The following is a 17,050-nucleotide window of genomic DNA, read 5'->3' on the forward strand; positions in this document are numbered from 1 at the left end:
CGTGCAGTGCGGCTTGTCCGTCTGTTTATTTGTCAGCTTTGGCGAGACACGGGTGCTTGTGTATTAGCGTGAGCGTTTTTTATTCTGATCATGAACAGTTTTACAAGTCCGCAAAGGATCGAGGAAAGGTTTATCGCCAGCTGAAAAGAGACACAGCGCTTCGGCTGTGGAGACTTGTTCGGCTGGCGTTCGGGGAGTCGCGTTTTTCAGAATTGTATTGAGATCGTTTTCCACAGAGCTCAGATGTCAAAGCACAGCAGCAGCTCTCCACAGCGATCCTCTATAGCGCCCTTTCTCCCGCAGCTCCGTCCTCATTGGAAGGAAGCAAGAGTGAAAGGCTGAAGTGAAATAGAGCGGGGACGAAGGCAGTGAAGAGAGAGAACGTGGGAAGAAGAGAAAAACGCAAGGGAAAAAAAGCAGCGTCGTAAAAGAGGTGACGGAGCTGTCCTCTCTATAAGAAGGGTGCCAGCGAGCCTTGCTCTCGCTTACGGCCACACCCCCTTGAGCACGCCTGATCTCGTCTGATCTCGGAAGCTAAACAGGGATGGGCCTGGTTAGTACTTGGATGGGAGACCGCCTGGGAATACCAGGTGCTGTAAGCTTTTAAGCGCAGGAGGCGCCCTATCCCCGCTCGCTCGCTCATTCCCCTGTTCACACGTGCAGTGCGGCTTGTCCGTCTGTTTATTTGTCAGCTTTGGCGAGACACGGGTGCTTGTGTATTAGCGTGAGCGTTTTTTATTCTGATCATGAACAGTTTTACAAGTCCGCAAAGGATCGAGGAAAGGTTTATCGCCAGCTGAAAAGAGACACAGCGCTTCGGCTGTGGAGACTTGTTCGGCTGGCGTTCGGGGAGTCGCGTTTTTCAGAATTGTATTGAGATCGTTTTCCACAGAGCTCAGATGTCAAAGCACAGCAGCAGCTCTCCACAGCGATCCTCTATAGCGCCCTTTCTCCCGCAGCTCCGTCCTCATTGGAAGGAAGCAAGAGTGAAAGGCTGAAGTGAAATAGAGCGGGGACGAAGGCAGTGAAGAGAGAGAACGTGGGAAGAAGAGAAAAACGCAAGGGAAAAAAAGCAGCGTCGTAAAAGAGGTGACGGAGCTGTCCTCTCTATAAGAAGGGTGCCAGCGAGCCTTGCTCTCGCTTACGGCCACACCCCCTTGAGCACGCCTGATCTCGTCTGATCTCGGAAGCTAAACAGGGATGGGCCTGGTTAGTACTTGGATGGGAGACCGCCTGGGAATACCAGGTGCTGTAAGCTTTTAAGCGCAGGAGGCGCCCTATCCCCGCTCGCTCGCTCATTCCCCTGTTCACACGTGCAGTGCGGCTTGTCCGTCTGTTTATTTGTCAGCTTTGGCGAGACACGGGTGCTTGTGTATTAGCGTGAGCGTTTTTTATTCTGATCATGAACAGTTTTACAAGTCCGCAAAGGATCGAGGAAAGGTTTATCGCCAGCTGAAAAGAGACACAGCGCTTCGGCTGTGGAGACTTGTTCGGCTGGCGTTCGGGGAGTCGCGTTTTTCAGAATTGTATTGAGATCGTTTTCCACAGAGCTCAGATGTCAAAGCACAGCAGCAGCTCTCCACAGCGATCCTCTATAGCGCCCTTTCTCCCGCAGCTCCGTCCTCATTGGAAGGAAGCAAGAAAAAAGCAGCGTCGTAAAAGAGGTGACGGAGCTGTCCTCTCTATAAGAAGGGTGCCAGCGAGCCTTGCTCTCGCTTACGGCCACACCCCCTTGAGCACGCCTGATCTCGTCTGATCTCGGAAGCTAAACAGGGATGGGCCTGGTTAGTACTTGGATGGGAGACCGCCTGGGAATACCAGGTGCTGTAAGCTTTTAAGCGCAGGAGGCGCCCTATCCCCGCTCGCTCGCTCATTCCCCTGTTCACACGTGCAGTGCGGCTTGTCCGTCTGTTTATTTGTCAGCTTTGGCGAGACACGGGTGCTTGTGTATTAGCGTGAGCGTTTTTTATTCTGATCATGAACAGTTTTACAAGTCCGCAAAGGATCGAGGAAAGGTTTATCGCCAGCTGAAAAGAGACACAGCGCTTCGGCTGTGGAGACTTGTTCGGCTGGCGTTCGGGGAGTCGCTTTTTTCAGAATTGTATTGAGATCGTTTTCCACAGAGCTCAGATGTCAAAGCACAGCAGCAGCTCTCCACAGCGATCCTCTATAGCGCCCTTTCTCCCGCAGCTCCGTCCTCATTGGAAGGAAGCAAGAGTGAAAGGCTGAAGTGAAATAGAGCGGGGACGAAGGCAGTGAAGAGAGAGAACGTGGGAAGAAGAGAAAAACGCAAGGGAAAAAAAGCAGCGTCGTAAAAGAGGTGACGGAGCTGTCCTCTCTATAAGAAGGGTGCCAGCGAGCCTTGCTCTCGCTTACGGCCACACCCCCTTGAGCACGCCTGATCTCGTCTGATCTCGGAAGCTAAACAGGGATGGGCCTGGTTAGTACTTGGATGGGAGACCGCCTGGGAATACCAGGTGCTGTAAGCTTTTAAGCGCAGGAGGCGCCCTATCCCCGCTCGCTCGCTCATTCCCCTGTTCACACGTGCAGTGCGGCTTGTCCGTCTGTTTATTTGTCAGCTTTGGCGAGACACGGGTGCTTGTGTATTAGCGTGAGCGTTTTTTATTCTGATCATGAACAGTTTTACAAGTCCGCAAAGGATCGAGGAAAGGTTTATCGCCAGCTGAAAAGAGACACAGCGCTTCGGCTGTGGAGACTTGTTCGGCTGGCGTTCGGGGAGTCGCGTTTTTCAGAATTGTATTGAGATCGTTTTCCACAGAGCTCAGATGTCAAAGCACAGCAGCAGCTCTCCACAGCGATCCTCTATAGCGCCCTTTCTCCCGCAGCTCCGTCCTCATTGGAAGGAAGCAAGAAAAAAGCAGCGTCGTAAAAGAGGTGACGGAGCTGTCCTCTCTATAAGAAGGGTGCCAGCGAGCCTTGCTCTCGCTTACGGCCACACCCCCTTGAGCACGCCTGATCTCGTCTGATCTCGGAAGCTAAACAGGGATGGGCCTGGTTAGTACTTGGATGGGAGACCGCCTGGGAATACCAGGTGCTGTAAGCTTTTAAGCGCAGGAGGCGCCCTATCCCCGCTCGCTCGCTCATTCCCCTGTTCACACGTGCAGTGCGGCTTGTCCGTCTGTTTATTTGTCAGCTTTGGCGAGACACGGGTGCTTGTGTATTAGCGTGAGCGTTTTTTATTCTGATCATGAACAGTTTTACAAGTCCGCAAAGGATCGAGGAAAGGTTTATCGCCAGCTGAAAAGAGACACAGCGCTTCGGCTGTGGAGACTTGTTCGGCTGGCGTTCGGGGAGTCGCGTTTTTCAGAATTGTATTGAGATCGTTTTCCACAGAGCTCAGATGTCAAAGCACAGCAGCAGCTCTCCACAGCGATCCTCTATAGCGCCCTTTCTCCCGCAGCTCCGTCCTCATTGGAAGGAAGCAAGAGTGAAAGGCTGAAGTGAAATAGAGCGGGGACGAAGGCAGTGAAGAGAGAGAACGTGGGAAGAAGAGAAAAACGCAAGGGAAAAAAAGCAGCGTCGTAAAAGAGGTGACGGAGCTGTCCTCTCTATAAGAAGGGTGCCAGCGAGCCTTGCTCTCGCTTACGGCCACACCCCCTTGAGCACGCCTGATCTCGTCTGATCTCGGAAGCTAAACAGGGATGGGCCTGGTTAGTACTTGGATGGGAGACCGCCTGGGAATACCAGGTGCTGTAAGCTTTTAAGCGCAGGAGGCGCCCTATCCCCGCTCGCTCGCTCATTCCCCTGTTCACACGTGCAGTGCGGCTTGTCCGTCTGTTTATTTGTCAGCTTTGGCGAGACACGGGTGCTTGTGTATTAGCGTGAGCGTTTTTTATTCTGATCATGAACAGTTTTACAAGTCCGCAAAGGATCGAGGAAAGGTTTATCGCCAGCTGAAAAGAGACACAGCGCTTCGGCTGTGGAGACTTGTTCGGCTGGCGTTCGGGGAGTCGCGTTTTTCAGAATTGTATTGAGATCGTTTTCCACAGAGCTCAGATGTCAAAGCACAGCAGCAGCTCTCCACAGCGATCCTCTATAGCGCCCTTTCTCCCGCAGCTCCGTCCTCATTGGAAGGAAGCAAGAGTGAAAGGCTGAAGTGAAATAGAGCGGGGACGAAGGCAGTGAAGAGAGAGAACGTGGGAAGAAGAGAAAAACGCAAGGGAAAAAAAGCAGCGTCGTAAAAGAGGTGACGGAGCTGTCCTCTCTATAAGAAGGGTGCCAGCGAGCCTTGCTCTCGCTTACGGCCACACCCCCTTGAGCACGCCTGATCTCGTCTGATCTCGGAAGCTAAACAGGGATGGGCCTGGTTAGTACTTGGATGGGAGACCGCCTGGGAATACCAGGTGCTGTAAGCTTTTAAGCGCAGGAGGCGCCCTATCCCCGCTCGCTCGCTCATTCCCCTGTTCACACGTGCAGTGCGGCTTGTCCGTCTGTTTATTTGTCAGCTTTGGCGAGACACGGGTGCTTGTGTATTAGCGTGAGCGTTTTTTATTCTGATCATGAACAGTTTTACAAGTCCGCAAAGGATCGAGGAAAGGTTTATCGCCAGCTGAAAAGAGACACAGCGCTTCGGCTGTGGAGACTTGTTCGGCTGGCGTTCGGGGAGTCGCGTTTTTCAGAATTGTATTGAGATCGTTTTCCACAGAGCTCAGATGTCAAAGCACAGCAGCAGCTCTCCACAGCGATCCTCTATAGCGCCCTTTCTCCCGCAGCTCCGTCCTCATTGGAAGGAAGCAAGAGTGAAAGGCTGAAGTGAAATAGAGCGGGGACGAAGGCAGTGAAGAGAGAGAACGTGGGAAGAAGAGAAAAACGCAAGGGAAAAAAAGCAGCGTCGTAAAAGAGGTGACGGAGCTGTCCTCTCTATAAGAAGGGTGCCAGCGAGCCTTGCTCTCGCTTACGGCCACACCCCCTTGAGCACGCCTGATCTCGTCTGATCTCGGAAGCTAAACAGGGATGGGCCTGGTTAGTACTTGGATGGGAGACCGCCTGGGAATACCAGGTGCTGTAAGCTTTTAAGCGCAGGAGGCGCCCTATCCCCGCTCGCTCGCTCATTCCCCTGTTCACACGTGCAGTGCGGCTTGTCCGTCTGTTTATTTGTCAGCTTTGGCGAGACACGGGTGCTTGTGTATTAGCGTGAGCGTTTTTTATTCTGATCATGAACAGTTTTACAAGTCCGCAAAGGATCGAGGAAAGGTTTATCGCCAGCTGAAAAGAGACACAGCGCTTCGGCTGTGGAGACTTGTTCGGCTGGCGTTCGGGGAGTCGCGTTTTTCAGAATTGTATTGAGATCGTTTTCCACAGAGCTCAGATGTCAAAGCACAGCAGCAGCTCTCCACAGCGATCCTCTATAGCGCCCTTTCTCCCGCAGCTCCGTCCTCATTGGAAGGAAGCAAGAGTGAAAGGCTGAAGTGAAATAGAGCGGGGACGAAGGCAGTGAAGAGAGAGAACGTGGGAAGAAGAGAAAAACGCAAGGGAAAAAAAGCAGCGTCGTAAAAGAGGTGACGGAGCTGTCCTCTCTATAAGAAGGGTGCCAGCGAGCCTTGCTCTCGCTTACGGCCACACCCCCTTGAGCACGCCTGATCTCGTCTGATCTCGGAAGCTAAACAGGGATGGGCCTGGTTAGTACTTGGATGGGAGACCGCCTGGGAATACCAGGTGCTGTAAGCTTTTAAGCGCAGGAGGCGCCCTATCCCCGCTCGCTCGCTCATTCCCCTGTTCACACGTGCAGTGCGGCTTGTCCGTCTGTTTATTTGTCAGCTTTGGCGAGACACGGGTGCTTGTGTATTAGCGTGAGCGTTTTTTATTCTGATCATGAACAGTTTTACAAGTCCGCAAAGGATCGAGGAAAGGTTTATCGCCAGCTGAAAAGAGACACAGCGCTTCGGCTGTGGAGACTTGTTCGGCTGGCGTTTGGGGAGTCGCGTTTTTCAGAATTGTATTGAGATCGTTTTCCACAGAGCTCAGATGTCAAAGCACAGCAGCAGCTCTCCACAGCGATCCTCTATAGCGCCCTTTCTCCCGCAGCTCCGTCCTCATTGGAAGGAAGCAAGAAAAAAGCAGCGTCGTAAAAGAGGTGACGGAGCTGTCCTCTCTATAAGAAGGGTGCCAGCGAGCCTTGCTCTCGCTTACGGCCACACCCCCTTGAGCACGCCTGATCTCGTCTGATCTCGGAAGCTAAACAGGGATGGGCCTGGTTAGTACTTGGATGGGAGACCGCCTGGGAATACCAGGTGCTGTAAGCTTTTAAGCGCAGGAGGCGCCCTATCCCCGCTCGCTCGCTCATTCCCCTGTTCACACGTGCAGTGCGGCTTGTCCGTCTGTTTATTTGTCAGCTTTGGCGAGACACGGGTGCTTGTGTATTAGCGTGAGCGTTTTTTATTCTGATCATGAACAGTTTTACAAGTCCGCAAAGGATCGAGGAAAGGTTTATCGCCAGCTGAAAAGAGACACAGCGCTTCGGCTGTGGAGACTTGTTCGGCTGGCGTTCGGGGAGTCGCGTTTTTCAGAATTGTATTGAGATCGTTTTCCACAGAGCTCAGATGTCAAAGCACAGCAGCAGCTCTCCACAGCGATCCTCTATAGCGCCCTTTCTCCCGCAGCTCCGTCCTCATTGGAAGGAAGCAAGAGTGAAAGGCTGAAGTGAAATAGAGCGGGGACGAAGGCAGTGAAGAGAGAGAACGTGGGAAGAAGAGAAAAACGCAAGGGAAAAAAAGCAGCGTCGTAAAAGAGGTGACGGAGCTGTCCTCTCTATAAGAAGGGTGCCAGCGAGCCTTGCTCTCGCTTACGGCCACACCCCCTTGAGCACGCCTGATCTCGTCTGATCTCGGAAGCTAAACAGGGATGGGCCTGGTTAGTACTTGGATGGGAGACCGCCTGGGAATACCAGGTGCTGTAAGCTTTTAAGCGCAGGAGGCGCCCTATCCCCGCTCGCTCGCTCATTCCCCTGTTCACACGTGCAGTGCGGCTTGTCCGTCTGTTTATTTGTCAGCTTTGGCGAGACACGGGTGCTTGTGTATTAGCGTGAGCGTTTTTTATTCTGATCATGAACAGTTTTACAAGTCCGCAAAGGATCGAGGAAAGGTTTATCGCCAGCTGAAAAGAGACACAGCGCTTCGGCTGTGGAGACTTGTTCGGCTGGCGTTCGGGGAGTCGCGTTTTTCAGAATTGTATTGAGATCGTTTTCCACAGAGCTCAGATGTCAAAGCACAGCAGCAGCTCTCCACAGCGATCCTCTATAGCGCCCTTTCTCCCGCAGCTCCGTCCTCATTGGAAGGAAGCAAGAGTGAAAGGCTGAAGTGAAATAGAGCGGGGACGAAGGCAGTGAAGAGAGAGAACGTGGGAAGAAGAGAAAAACGCAAGGGAAAAAAAGCAGCGTCGTAAAAGAGGTGACGGAGCTGTCCTCTCTATAAGAAGGGTGCCAGCGAGCCTTGCTCTCGCTTACGGCCACACCCCCTTGAGCACGCCTGATCTCGTCTGATCTCGGAAGCTAAACAGGGATGGGCCTGGTTAGTACTTGGATGGGAGACCGCCTGGGAATACCAGGTGCTGTAAGCTTTTAAGCGCAGGAGGCGCCCTATCCCCGCTCGCTCGCTCATTCCCCTGTTCACACGTGCAGTGCGGCTTGTCCGTCTGTTTATTTGTCAGCTTTGGCGAGACACGGGTGCTTGTGTATTAGCGTGAGCGTTTTTTATTCTGATCATGAACAGTTTTACAAGTCCGCAAAGGATCGAAGAAAGGTTTATCGCCAGCTGAAAAGAGACACAGCGCTTCGGCTGTGGAGACTTGTTCGGCTGGCGTTCGGGGAGTCGCGTTTTTCAGAATTGTATTGAGATCGTTTTCCACAGAGCTCAGATGTCAAAGCACAGCAGCAGCTCTCCACAGCGATCCTCTATAGCGCCCTTTCTCCCGCAGCTCCGTCCTCATTGGAAGGAAGCAAGAAAAAAGCAGCGTCGTAAAAGAGGTGACGGAGCTGTCCTCTCTATAAGAAGGGTGCCAGCGAGCCTTGCTCTCGCTTACGGCCACACCCCCTTGAGCACGCCTGATCTCGTCTGATCTCGGAAGCTAAACAGGGATGGGCCTGGTTAGTACTTGGATGGGAGACCGCCTGGGAATACCAGGTGCTGTAAGCTTTTAAGCGCAGGAGGCGCCCTATCCCCGCTCGCTCGCTCATTCCCCTGTTCACACGTGCAGTGCGGCTTGTCCGTCTGTTTATTTGTCAGCTTTGGCGAGACACGGGTGCTTGTGTATTAGCGTGAGCGTTTTTTATTCTGATCATGAACAGTTTTACAAGTCCGCAAAGGATCGAGGAAAGGTTTATCGCCAGCTGAAAAGAGACACAGCGCTTCGGCTGTGGAGACTTGTTCGGCTGGCGTTCGGGGAGTCGCGTTTTTCAGAATTGTATTGAGATCGTTTTCCACAGAGCTCAGATGTCAAAGCACAGCAGCAGCTCTCCACAGCGATCCTCTATAGCGCCCTTTCTCCCGCAGCTCCGTCCTCATTGGAAGGAAGCAAGAAAAAAGCAGCGTCGTAAAAGAGGTGACGGAGCTGTCCTCTCTATAAGAAGGGTGCCAGCGAGCCTTGCTCTCGCTTACGGCCACACCCCCTTGAGCACGCCTGATCTCGTCTGATCTCGGAAGCTAAACAGGGATGGGCCTGGTTAGTACTTGGATGGGAGACCGCCTGGGAATACCAGGTGCTGTAAGCTTTTAAGCGCAGGAGGCGCCCTATCCCCGCTCGCTCGCTCATTCCCCTGTTCACACGTGCAGTGCGGCTTGTCCGTCTGTTTATTTGTCAGCTTTGGCGAGACACGGGTGCTTGTGTATTAGCGTGAGCGTTTTTTATTCTGATCATGAACAGTTTTACAAGTCCGCAAAGGATCGAGGAAAGGTTTATCGCCAGCTGAAAAGAGACACAGCGCTTCGGCTGTGGAGACTTGTTCGGCTGGCGTTCGGGGAGTCGCGTTTTTCAGAATTGTATTGAGATCGTTTTCCACAGAGCTCAGATGTCAAAGCACAGCAGCAGCTCTCCACAGCGATCCTCTATAGCGCCCTTTCTCCCGCAGCTCCGTCCTCATTGGAAGGAAGCAAGAGTGAAAGGCTGAAGTGAAATAGAGCGGGGACGAAGGCAGTGAAGAGAGAGAACGTGGGAAGAAGAGAAAAACGCAAGGGAAAAAAAGCAGCGTCGTAAAAGAGGTGACGGAGCTGTCCTCTCTATAAGAAGGGTGCCAGCGAGCCTTGCTCTCGCTTACGGCCACACCCCCTTGAGCACGCCTGATCTCGTCTGATCTCGGAAGCTAAACAGGGATGGGCCTGGTTAGTACTTGGATGGGAGACCGCCTGGGAATACCAGGTGCTGTAAGCTTTTAAGCGCAGGAGGCGCCCTATCCCCGCTCGCTCGCTCATTCCCCTGTTCACACGTGCAGTGCGGCTTGTCCGTCTGTTTATTTGTCAGCTTTGGCGAGACACGGGTGCTTGTGTATTAGCGTGAGCGTTTTTTATTCTGATCATGAACAGTTTTACAAGTCCGCAAAGGATCGAGGAAAGGTTTATCGCCAGCTGAAAAGAGACACAGCGCTTCGGCTGTGGAGACTTGTTCGGCTGGCGTTCGGGGAGTCGCGTTTTTCAGAATTGTATTGAGATCGTTTTCCACAGAGCTCAGATGTCAAAGCACAGCAGCAGCTCTCCACAGCGATCCTCTATAGCGCCCTTTCTCCCGCAGCTCCGTCCTCATTGGAAGGAAGCAAGAGTGAAAGGCTGAAGTGAAATAGAGCGGGGACGAAGGCAGTGAAGAGAGAGAACGTGGGAAGAAGAGAAAAACGCAAGGGAAAAAAAGCAGCGTCGTAAAAGAGGTGACGGAGCTGTCCTCTCTATAAGAAGGGTGCCAGCGAGCCTTGCTCTCGCTTACGGCCACACCCCCTTGAGCACGCCTGATCTCGTCTGATCTCGGAAGCTAAACAGGGATGGGCCTGGTTAGTACTTGGATGGGAGACCGCCTGGGAATACCAGGTGCTGTAAGCTTTTAAGCGCAGGAGGCGCCCTATCCCCGCTCGCTCGCTCATTCCCCTGTTCACACGTGCAGTGCGGCTTGTCCGTCTGTTTATTTGTCAGCTTTGGCGAGACACGGGTGCTTGTGTATTAGCGTGAGCGTTTTTTATTCTGATCATGAACAGTTTTACAAGTCCGCAAAGGATCGAGGAAAGGTTTATCGCCAGCTGAAAAGAGACACAGCGCTTCGGCTGTGGAGACTTGTTCGGCTGGCGTTCGGGGAGTCGCGTTTTTCAGAATTGTATTGAGATCGTTTTCCACAGAGCTCAGATGTCAAAGCACAGCAGCAGCTCTCCACAGCGATCCTCTATAGCGCCCTTTCTCCCGCAGCTCCGTCCTCATTGGAAGGAAGCAAGAAAAAAGCAGCGTCGTAAAAGAGGTGACGGAGCTGTCCTCTCTATAAGAAGGGTGCCAGCGAGCCTTGCTCTCGCTTGCGGCCACACCCCCTTGAGCACGCCTGATCTCGTCTGATCTCGGAAGCTAAACAGGGATGGGCCTGGTTAGTACTTGGATGGGAGACCGCCTGGGAATACCAGGTGCTGTAAGCTTTTAAGCGCAGGAGGCGCCCTATCCCCGCTCGCTCGCTCATTCCCCTGTTCACACGTGCAGTGCGGCTTGTCCGTCTGTTTATTTGTCAGCTTTGGCGAGACACGGGTGCTTGTGTATTAGCGTGAGCGTTTTTTATTCTGATCATGAACAGTTTTACAAGTCCGCAAAGGATCGAGGAAAGGTTTATCGCCAGCTGAAAAGAGACACAGCGCTTCGGCTGTGGAGACTTGTTCGGCTGGCGTTCGGGGAGTCGCGTTTTTCAGAATTGTATTGAGATCGTTTTCCACAGAGCTCAGATGTCAAAGCACAGCAGCAGCTCTCCACAGCGATCCTCTATAGCGCCCTTTCTCCCGCAGCTCCGTCCTCATTGGAAGGAAGCAAGAGTGAAAGGCTGAAGTGAAATAGAGCGGGGACGAAGGCAGTGAAGAGAGAGAACGTGGGAAGAAGAGAAAAACGCAAGGGAAAAAAAGCAGCGTCGTAAAAGAGGTGACGGAGCTGTCCTCTCTATAAGAAGGGTGCCAGCGAGCCTTGCTCTCGCTTACGGCCACACCCCCTTGAGCACGCCTGATCTCGTCTGATCTCGGAAGCTAAACAGGGATGGGCCTGGTTAGTACTTGGATGGGAGACCGCCTGGGAATACCAGGTGCTGTAAGCTTTTAAGCGCAGGAGGCGCCCTATCCCCGCTCGCTCGCTCATTCCCCTGTTCACACGTGCAGTGCGGCTTGTCCGTCTGTTTATTTGTCAGCTTTGGCGAGACACGGGTGCTTGTGTATTAGCGTGAGCGTTTTTTATTCTGATCATGAACAGTTTTACAAGTCCGCAAAGGATCGAGGAAAGGTTTATCGCCAGCTGAAAAGAGACACAGCGCTTCGGCTGTGGAGACTTGTTCGGCTGGCGTTCGGGGAGTCGCGTTTTTCAGAATTGTATTGAGATCGTTTTCCACAGAGCTCAGATGTCAAAGCACAGCAGCAGCTCTCCACAGCGATCCTCTATAGCGCCCTTTCTCCCGCAGCTCCGTCCTCATTGGAAGGAAGCAAGAGTGAAAGGCTGAAGTGAAATAGAGCGGGGACGAAGGCAGTGAAGAGAGAGAACGTGGGAAGAAGAGAAAAACGCAAGGGAAAAAAAGCAGCGTCGTAAAAGAGGTGACGGAGCTGTCCTCTCTATAAGAAGGGTGCCAGCGAGCCTTGCTCTCGCTTACGGCCACACCCCCTTGAGCACGCCTGATCTCGTCTGATCTCGGAAGCTAAACAGGGATGGGCCTGGTTAGTACTTGGATGGGAGACCGCCTGGGAATACCAGGTGCTGTAAGCTTTTAAGCGCAGGAGGCGCCCTATCCCCGCTCGCTCGCTCATTCCCCTGTTCACACGTGCAGTGCGGCTTGTCCGTCTGTTTATTTGTCAGCTTTGGCGAGACACGGGTGCTTGTGTATTAGCGTGAGCGTTTTTTATTCTGATCATGAACAGTTTTACAAGTCCGCAAAGGATCGAGGAAAGGTTTATCGCCAGCTGAAAAGAGACACAGCGCTTCGGCTGTGGAGACTTGTTCGGCTGGCGTTCGGGGAGTCGCGTTTTTCAGAATTGTATTGAGATCGTTTTCCACAGAGCTCAGATGTCAAAGCACAGCAGCAGCTCTCCACAGCGATCCTCTATAGCGCCCTTTCTCCCGCAGCTCCGTCCTCATTGGAAGGAAGCAAGAGTGAAAGGCTGAAGTGAAATAGAGCGGGGACGAAGGCAGTGAAGAGAGAGAACGTGGGAAGAAGAGAAAAACGCAAGGGAAAAAAAGCAGCGTCGTAAAAGAGGTGACGGAGCTGTCCTCTCTATAAGAAGGGTGCCAGCGAGCCTTGCTCTCGCTTACGGCCACACCCCCTTGAGCACGCCTGATCTCGTCTGATCTCGGAAGCTAAACAGGGATGGGCCTGGTTAGTACTTGGATGGGAGACCGCCTGGGAATACCAGGTGCTGTAAGCTTTTAAGCGCAGGAGGCGCCCTATCCCCGCTCGCTCGCTCATTCCCCTGTTCACACGTGCAGTGCGGCTTGTCCGTCTGTTTATTTGTCAGCTTTGGCGAGACACGGGTGCTTGTGTATTAGCGTGAGCGTTTTTTATTCTGATCATGAACAGTTTTACAAGTCCGCAAAGGATCGAGGAAAGGTTTATCGCCAGCTGAAAAGAGACACAGCGCTTCGGCTGTGGAGACTTGTTCGGCTGGCGTTCGGGGAGTCGCGTTTTTCAGAATTGTATTGAGATCGTTTTCCACAGAGCTCAGATGTCAAAGCACAGCAGCAGCTCTCCACAGCGATCCTCTATAGCGCCCTTTCTCCCGCAGCTCCGTCCTCATTGGAAGGAAGCAAGAGTGAAAGGCTGAAGTGAAATAGAGCGGGGACGAAGGCAGTGAAGAGAGAGAACGTGGGAAGAAGAGAAAAACGCAAGGGAAAAAAAGCAGCGTCGTAAAAGAGGTGACGGAGCTGTCCTCTCTATAAGAAGGGTGCCAGCGAGCCTTGCTCTCGCTTACGGCCACACCCCCTTGAGCACGCCTGATCTCGTCTGATCTCGGAAGCTAAACAGGGATGGGCCTGGTTAGTACTTGGATGGGAGACCGCCTGGGAATACCAGGTGCTGTAAGCTTTTAAGCGCAGGAGGCGCCCTATCCCCGCTCGCTCGCTCATTCCCCTGTTCACACGTGCAGTGCGGCTTGTCCGTCTGTTTATTTGTCAGCTTTGGCGAGACACGGGTGCTTGTGTATTAGCGTGAGCGTTTTTTATTCTGATCATGAACAGTTTTACAAGTCCGCAAAGGATCGAGGAAAGGTTTATCGCCAGCTGAAAAGAGACACAGCGCTTCGGCTGTGGAGACTTGTTCGGCTGGCGTTCGGGGAGTCGCGTTTTTCAGAATTGTATTGAGATCGTTTTCCACAGAGCTCAGATGTCAAAGCACAGCAGCAGCTCTCCACAGCGATCCTCTATAGCGCCCTTTCTCCCGCAGCTCCGTCCTCATTGGAAGGAAGCAAGAGTGAAAGGCTGAAGTGAAATAGAGCGGGGACGAAGGCAGTGAAGAGAGAGAACGTGGGAAGAAGAGAAAAACGCAAGGGAAAAAAAGCAGCGTCGTAAAAGAGGTGACGGAGCTGTCCTCTCTATAAGAAGGGTGCCAGCGAGCCTTGCTCTCGCTTACGGCCACACCCCCTTGAGCACGCCTGATCTCGTCTGATCTCGGAAGCTAAACAGGGATGGGCCTGGTTAGTACTTGGATGGGAGACCGCCTGGGAATACCAGGTGCTGTAAGCTTTTAAGCGCAGGAGGCGCCCTATCCCCGCTCGCTCGCTCATTCCCCTGTTCACACGTGCAGTGCGGCTTGTCCGTCTGTTTATTTGTCAGCTTTGGCGAGACACGGGTGCTTGTGTATTAGCGTGAGCGTTTTTTATTCTGATCATGAACAGTTTTACAAGTCCGCAAAGGATCGAGGAAAGGTTTATCGCCAGCTGAAAAGAGACACAGCGCTTCGGCTGTGGAGACTTGTTCGGCTGGCGTTCGGGGAGTCGCGTTTTTCAGAATTGTATTGAGATCGTTTTCCACAGAGCTCAGATGTCAAAGCACAGCAGCAGCTCTCCACAGCGATCCTCTATAGCGCCCTTTCTCCCGCAGCTCCGTCCTCATTGGAAGGAAGCAAGAAAAAAGCAGCGTCGTAAAAGAGGTGACGGAGCTGTCCTCTCTATAAGAAGGGTGCCAGCGAGCCTTGCTCTCGCTTACGGCCACACCCCCTTGAGCACGCCTGATCTCGTCTGATCTCGGAAGCTAAACAGGGATGGGCCTGGTTAGTACTTGGATGGGAGACCGCCTGGGAATACCAGGTGCTGTAAGCTTTTAAGCGCAGGAGGCGCCCTATCCCCGCTCGCTCGCTCATTCCCCTGTTCACACGTGCAGTGCGGCTTGTCCGTCTGTTTATTTGTCAGCTTTGGCGAGACACGGGTGCTTGTGTATTAGCGTGAGCGTTTTTTATTCTGATCATGAACAGTTTTACAAGTCCGCAAAGGATCGAGGAAAGGTTTATCGCCAGCTGAAAAGAGACACAGCGCTTCGGCTGTGGAGACTTGTTCGGCTGGCGTTCGGGGAGTCGCGTTTTTCAGAATTGTATTGAGATCGTTTTCCACAGAGCTCAGATGTCAAAGCACAGCAGCAGCTCTCCACAGCGATCCTCTATAGCGCCCTTTCTCCCGCAGCTCCGTCCTCATTGGAAGGAAGCAAGAAAAAAGCAGCGTCGTAAAAGAGGTGACGGAGCTGTCCTCTCTATAAGAAGGGTGCCAGCGAGCCTTGCTCTCGCTTACGGCCACACCCCCTTGAGCACGCCTGATCTCGTCTGATCTCGGAAGCTAAACAGGGATGGGCCTGGTTAGTACTTGGATGGGAGACCGCCTGGGAATACCAGGTGCTGTAAGCTTTTAAGCGCAGGAGGCGCCCTATCCCCGCTCGCTCGCTCATTCCCCTGTTCACACGTGCAGTGCGGCTTGTCCGTCTGTTTATTTGTCAGCTTTGGCGAGACACGGGTGCTTGTGTATTAGCGTGAGCGTTTTTTATTCTGATCATGAACAGTTTTACAAGTCCGCAAAGGATCGAGGAAAGGTTTATCGCCAGCTGAAAAGAGACACAGCGCTTCGGCTGTGGAGACTTGTTCGGCTGGCGTTCGGGGAGTCGCGTTTTTCAGAATTGTATTGAGATCGTTTTCCACAGAGCTCAGATGTCAAAGCACAGCAGCAGCTCTCCACAGCGATCCTCTATAGCGCCCTTTCTCCCGCAGCTCCGTCCTCATTGGAAGGAAGCAAGAAAAAAGCAGCGTCGTAAAAGAGGTGACGGAGCTGTCCTCTCTATAAGAAGGGTGCCAGCGAGCCTTGCTCTCGCTTACGGCCACACCCCCTTGAGCACGCCTGATCTCGTCTGATCTCGGAAGCTAAACAGGGATGGGCCTGGTTAGTACTTGGATGGGAGACCGCCTGGGAATACCAGGTGCTGTAAGCTTTTAAGCGCAGGAGGCGCCCTATCCCCGCTCGCTCGCTCATTCCCCTGTTCACACGTGCAGTGCGGCTTGTCCGTCTGTTTATTTGTCAGCTTTGGCGAGACACGGGTGCTTGTGTATTAGCGTGAGCGTTTTTTATTCTGATCATGAACAGTTTTACAAGTCCGCAAAGGATCGAGGAAAGGTTTATCGCCAGCTGAAAAGAGACACAGCGCTTCGGCTGTGGAGACTTGTTCGGCTGGCGTTCGGGGAGTCGCGTTTTTCAGAATTGTATTGAGATCGTTTTCCACAGAGCTCAGATGTCAAAGCACAGCAGCAGCTCTCCACAGCGATCCTCTATAGCGCCCTTTCTCCCGCAGCTCCGTCCTCATTGGAAGGAAGCAAGAGTGAAAGGCTGAAGTGAAATAGAGCGGGGACGAAGGCAGTGAAGAGAGAGAACGTGGGAAGAAGAGAAAAACGCAAGGGAAAAAAAGCAGCGTCGTAAAAGAGGTGACGGAGCTGTCCTCTCTATAAGAAGGGTGCCAGCGAGCCTTGCTCTCGCTTACGGCCACACCCCCTTGAGCACGCCTGATCTCGTCTGATCTCGGAAGCTAAACAGGGATGGGCCTGGTTAGTACTTGGATGGGAGACCGCCTGGGAATACCAGGTGCTGTAAGCTTTTAAGCGCAGGAGGCGCCCTATCCCCGCTCGCTCGCTCATTCCCCTGTTCACACGTGCAGTGCGGCTTGTCCGTCTGTTTATTTGTCAGCTTTGGCGAGACACGGGTGCTTGTGTATTAGCGTGAGCGTTTTTTATTCTGATCATGAACAGTTTTACAAGTCCGCAAAGGATCGAGGAAAGGTTTATCGCCAGCTGAAAAGAGACACAGCGCTTCGGCTGTGGAGACTTGTTCGGCTGGCGTTCGGGGAGTCACGTTTTTCAGAATTGTATTGAGATCGTTTTCCACAGAGCTCAGATGTCAAAGCACAGCAGCAGCTCTCCACAGCGATCCTCTATAGCGCCCTTTCTCCCGCAGCTCCGTCCTCATTGGAAGGAAGCAAGAGTGAAAGGCTGAAGTGAAATAGAGCGGGGACGAAGGCAGTGAAGAGAGAGAACGTGGGAAGAAGAGAAAAACGCAAGGGAAAAAAAGCAGCGTCGTAAAAGAGGTGACGGAGCTGTCCTCTCTATAAGAAGGGTGCCAGCGAGCCTTGCTCTCGCTTACGGCCACACCCCCTTGAGCACGCCTGATCTCGTCTGATCTCGGAAGCTAAACAGGGATGGGCCTGGTTAGTACTTGGATGGGAGACCGCCTGGGAATACCAGGTGCTGTAAGCTTTTAAGCGCAGGAGGCGCCCTATCCCCGCTCGCTCGCTCATTCCCCTGTTCACACGTGCAGTGCGGCTTGTCCGTCTGTTTATTTGTCAGCTTTGGCGAGACACGGGTGCTTGTGTATTAG

General features: G+C 52.9%; 27 non-coding genes across 27 annotated transcripts; all 27 read left to right on the forward strand.

Annotated features, from left to right (window-relative positions):
• The first annotated feature begins 483 nt into the window (after positions 1-483).
• On the forward strand, positions 484-602 carry LOC148810042 (5S ribosomal RNA). The gene has a single exon (XR_016087021.1). It is a non-coding gene; the product is annotated as a 5S ribosomal RNA (ribosomal RNA).
• Positions 603-1,139: 537 nt separating this feature from the next.
• LOC148810043 (5S ribosomal RNA) lies at positions 1,140-1,258 on the forward strand. Its single transcript, XR_016087022.1, has one exon. It is a non-coding gene; the product is annotated as a 5S ribosomal RNA (ribosomal RNA).
• Positions 1,259-1,714: 456 nt separating this feature from the next.
• On the forward strand, positions 1,715-1,833 carry LOC148810044 (5S ribosomal RNA). Its single transcript, XR_016087023.1, has one exon. It is a non-coding gene; the product is annotated as a 5S ribosomal RNA (ribosomal RNA).
• Positions 1,834-2,370: 537 nt separating this feature from the next.
• Positions 2,371-2,489, forward strand: LOC148810045 (5S ribosomal RNA). Its single transcript, XR_016087024.1, has one exon. It is a non-coding gene; the product is annotated as a 5S ribosomal RNA (ribosomal RNA).
• Positions 2,490-2,945: 456 nt separating this feature from the next.
• On the forward strand, positions 2,946-3,064 carry LOC148810046 (5S ribosomal RNA). Its single transcript, XR_016087025.1, has one exon. It is a non-coding gene; the product is annotated as a 5S ribosomal RNA (ribosomal RNA).
• A 537-nt stretch (positions 3,065-3,601) lies between these two features.
• On the forward strand, positions 3,602-3,720 carry LOC148810047 (5S ribosomal RNA). Its single transcript, XR_016087026.1, has one exon. It is a non-coding gene; the product is annotated as a 5S ribosomal RNA (ribosomal RNA).
• Positions 3,721-4,257: 537 nt separating this feature from the next.
• Positions 4,258-4,376, forward strand: LOC148810048 (5S ribosomal RNA). The gene has a single exon (XR_016087027.1). It is a non-coding gene; the product is annotated as a 5S ribosomal RNA (ribosomal RNA).
• Positions 4,377-4,913: 537 nt separating this feature from the next.
• On the forward strand, positions 4,914-5,032 carry LOC148810049 (5S ribosomal RNA). The gene has a single exon (XR_016087028.1). It is a non-coding gene; the product is annotated as a 5S ribosomal RNA (ribosomal RNA).
• A 537-nt stretch (positions 5,033-5,569) lies between these two features.
• LOC148810050 (5S ribosomal RNA) lies at positions 5,570-5,688 on the forward strand. Its single transcript, XR_016087029.1, has one exon. It is a non-coding gene; the product is annotated as a 5S ribosomal RNA (ribosomal RNA).
• Positions 5,689-6,144: 456 nt separating this feature from the next.
• On the forward strand, positions 6,145-6,263 carry LOC148810051 (5S ribosomal RNA). Its single transcript, XR_016087030.1, has one exon. It is a non-coding gene; the product is annotated as a 5S ribosomal RNA (ribosomal RNA).
• Positions 6,264-6,800: 537 nt separating this feature from the next.
• LOC148810052 (5S ribosomal RNA) lies at positions 6,801-6,919 on the forward strand. The gene has a single exon (XR_016087032.1). It is a non-coding gene; the product is annotated as a 5S ribosomal RNA (ribosomal RNA).
• Positions 6,920-7,456: 537 nt separating this feature from the next.
• LOC148810053 (5S ribosomal RNA) lies at positions 7,457-7,575 on the forward strand. Its single transcript, XR_016087033.1, has one exon. It is a non-coding gene; the product is annotated as a 5S ribosomal RNA (ribosomal RNA).
• A 456-nt stretch (positions 7,576-8,031) lies between these two features.
• LOC148810054 (5S ribosomal RNA) lies at positions 8,032-8,150 on the forward strand. Its single transcript, XR_016087034.1, has one exon. It is a non-coding gene; the product is annotated as a 5S ribosomal RNA (ribosomal RNA).
• A 456-nt stretch (positions 8,151-8,606) lies between these two features.
• LOC148810055 (5S ribosomal RNA) lies at positions 8,607-8,725 on the forward strand. Its single transcript, XR_016087035.1, has one exon. It is a non-coding gene; the product is annotated as a 5S ribosomal RNA (ribosomal RNA).
• A 537-nt stretch (positions 8,726-9,262) lies between these two features.
• LOC148810056 (5S ribosomal RNA) lies at positions 9,263-9,381 on the forward strand. The gene has a single exon (XR_016087036.1). It is a non-coding gene; the product is annotated as a 5S ribosomal RNA (ribosomal RNA).
• Positions 9,382-9,918: 537 nt separating this feature from the next.
• LOC148810057 (5S ribosomal RNA) lies at positions 9,919-10,037 on the forward strand. The gene has a single exon (XR_016086818.1). It is a non-coding gene; the product is annotated as a 5S ribosomal RNA (ribosomal RNA).
• Positions 10,038-10,493: 456 nt separating this feature from the next.
• Positions 10,494-10,612, forward strand: LOC148810058 (5S ribosomal RNA). Its single transcript, XR_016086995.1, has one exon. It is a non-coding gene; the product is annotated as a 5S ribosomal RNA (ribosomal RNA).
• A 537-nt stretch (positions 10,613-11,149) lies between these two features.
• Positions 11,150-11,268, forward strand: LOC148810059 (5S ribosomal RNA). Its single transcript, XR_016086819.1, has one exon. It is a non-coding gene; the product is annotated as a 5S ribosomal RNA (ribosomal RNA).
• Positions 11,269-11,805: 537 nt separating this feature from the next.
• On the forward strand, positions 11,806-11,924 carry LOC148810060 (5S ribosomal RNA). The gene has a single exon (XR_016086820.1). It is a non-coding gene; the product is annotated as a 5S ribosomal RNA (ribosomal RNA).
• Positions 11,925-12,461: 537 nt separating this feature from the next.
• LOC148810061 (5S ribosomal RNA) lies at positions 12,462-12,580 on the forward strand. Its single transcript, XR_016086821.1, has one exon. It is a non-coding gene; the product is annotated as a 5S ribosomal RNA (ribosomal RNA).
• A 537-nt stretch (positions 12,581-13,117) lies between these two features.
• LOC148810062 (5S ribosomal RNA) lies at positions 13,118-13,236 on the forward strand. The gene has a single exon (XR_016086822.1). It is a non-coding gene; the product is annotated as a 5S ribosomal RNA (ribosomal RNA).
• Positions 13,237-13,773: 537 nt separating this feature from the next.
• LOC148810063 (5S ribosomal RNA) lies at positions 13,774-13,892 on the forward strand. The gene has a single exon (XR_016086824.1). It is a non-coding gene; the product is annotated as a 5S ribosomal RNA (ribosomal RNA).
• A 456-nt stretch (positions 13,893-14,348) lies between these two features.
• Positions 14,349-14,467, forward strand: LOC148810064 (5S ribosomal RNA). Its single transcript, XR_016086825.1, has one exon. It is a non-coding gene; the product is annotated as a 5S ribosomal RNA (ribosomal RNA).
• A 456-nt stretch (positions 14,468-14,923) lies between these two features.
• LOC148810065 (5S ribosomal RNA) lies at positions 14,924-15,042 on the forward strand. Its single transcript, XR_016086826.1, has one exon. It is a non-coding gene; the product is annotated as a 5S ribosomal RNA (ribosomal RNA).
• A 456-nt stretch (positions 15,043-15,498) lies between these two features.
• On the forward strand, positions 15,499-15,617 carry LOC148810066 (5S ribosomal RNA). Its single transcript, XR_016086827.1, has one exon. It is a non-coding gene; the product is annotated as a 5S ribosomal RNA (ribosomal RNA).
• A 537-nt stretch (positions 15,618-16,154) lies between these two features.
• On the forward strand, positions 16,155-16,273 carry LOC148810067 (5S ribosomal RNA). Its single transcript, XR_016086828.1, has one exon. It is a non-coding gene; the product is annotated as a 5S ribosomal RNA (ribosomal RNA).
• Positions 16,274-16,810: 537 nt separating this feature from the next.
• LOC148810068 (5S ribosomal RNA) lies at positions 16,811-16,929 on the forward strand. The gene has a single exon (XR_016086829.1). It is a non-coding gene; the product is annotated as a 5S ribosomal RNA (ribosomal RNA).
• Positions 16,930-17,050: the final 121 nt, after the last annotated feature.

Source organism: Atractosteus spatula, unplaced genomic scaffold (genome assembly GCF_055471065.1).
Source record: "Atractosteus spatula isolate fAtrSpa1 unplaced genomic scaffold, fAtrSpa1.hap1 Scaffold_103, whole genome shotgun sequence".
Lineage (NCBI taxonomy): Eukaryota > Metazoa > Chordata > Actinopteri > Semionotiformes > Lepisosteidae > Atractosteus > Atractosteus spatula.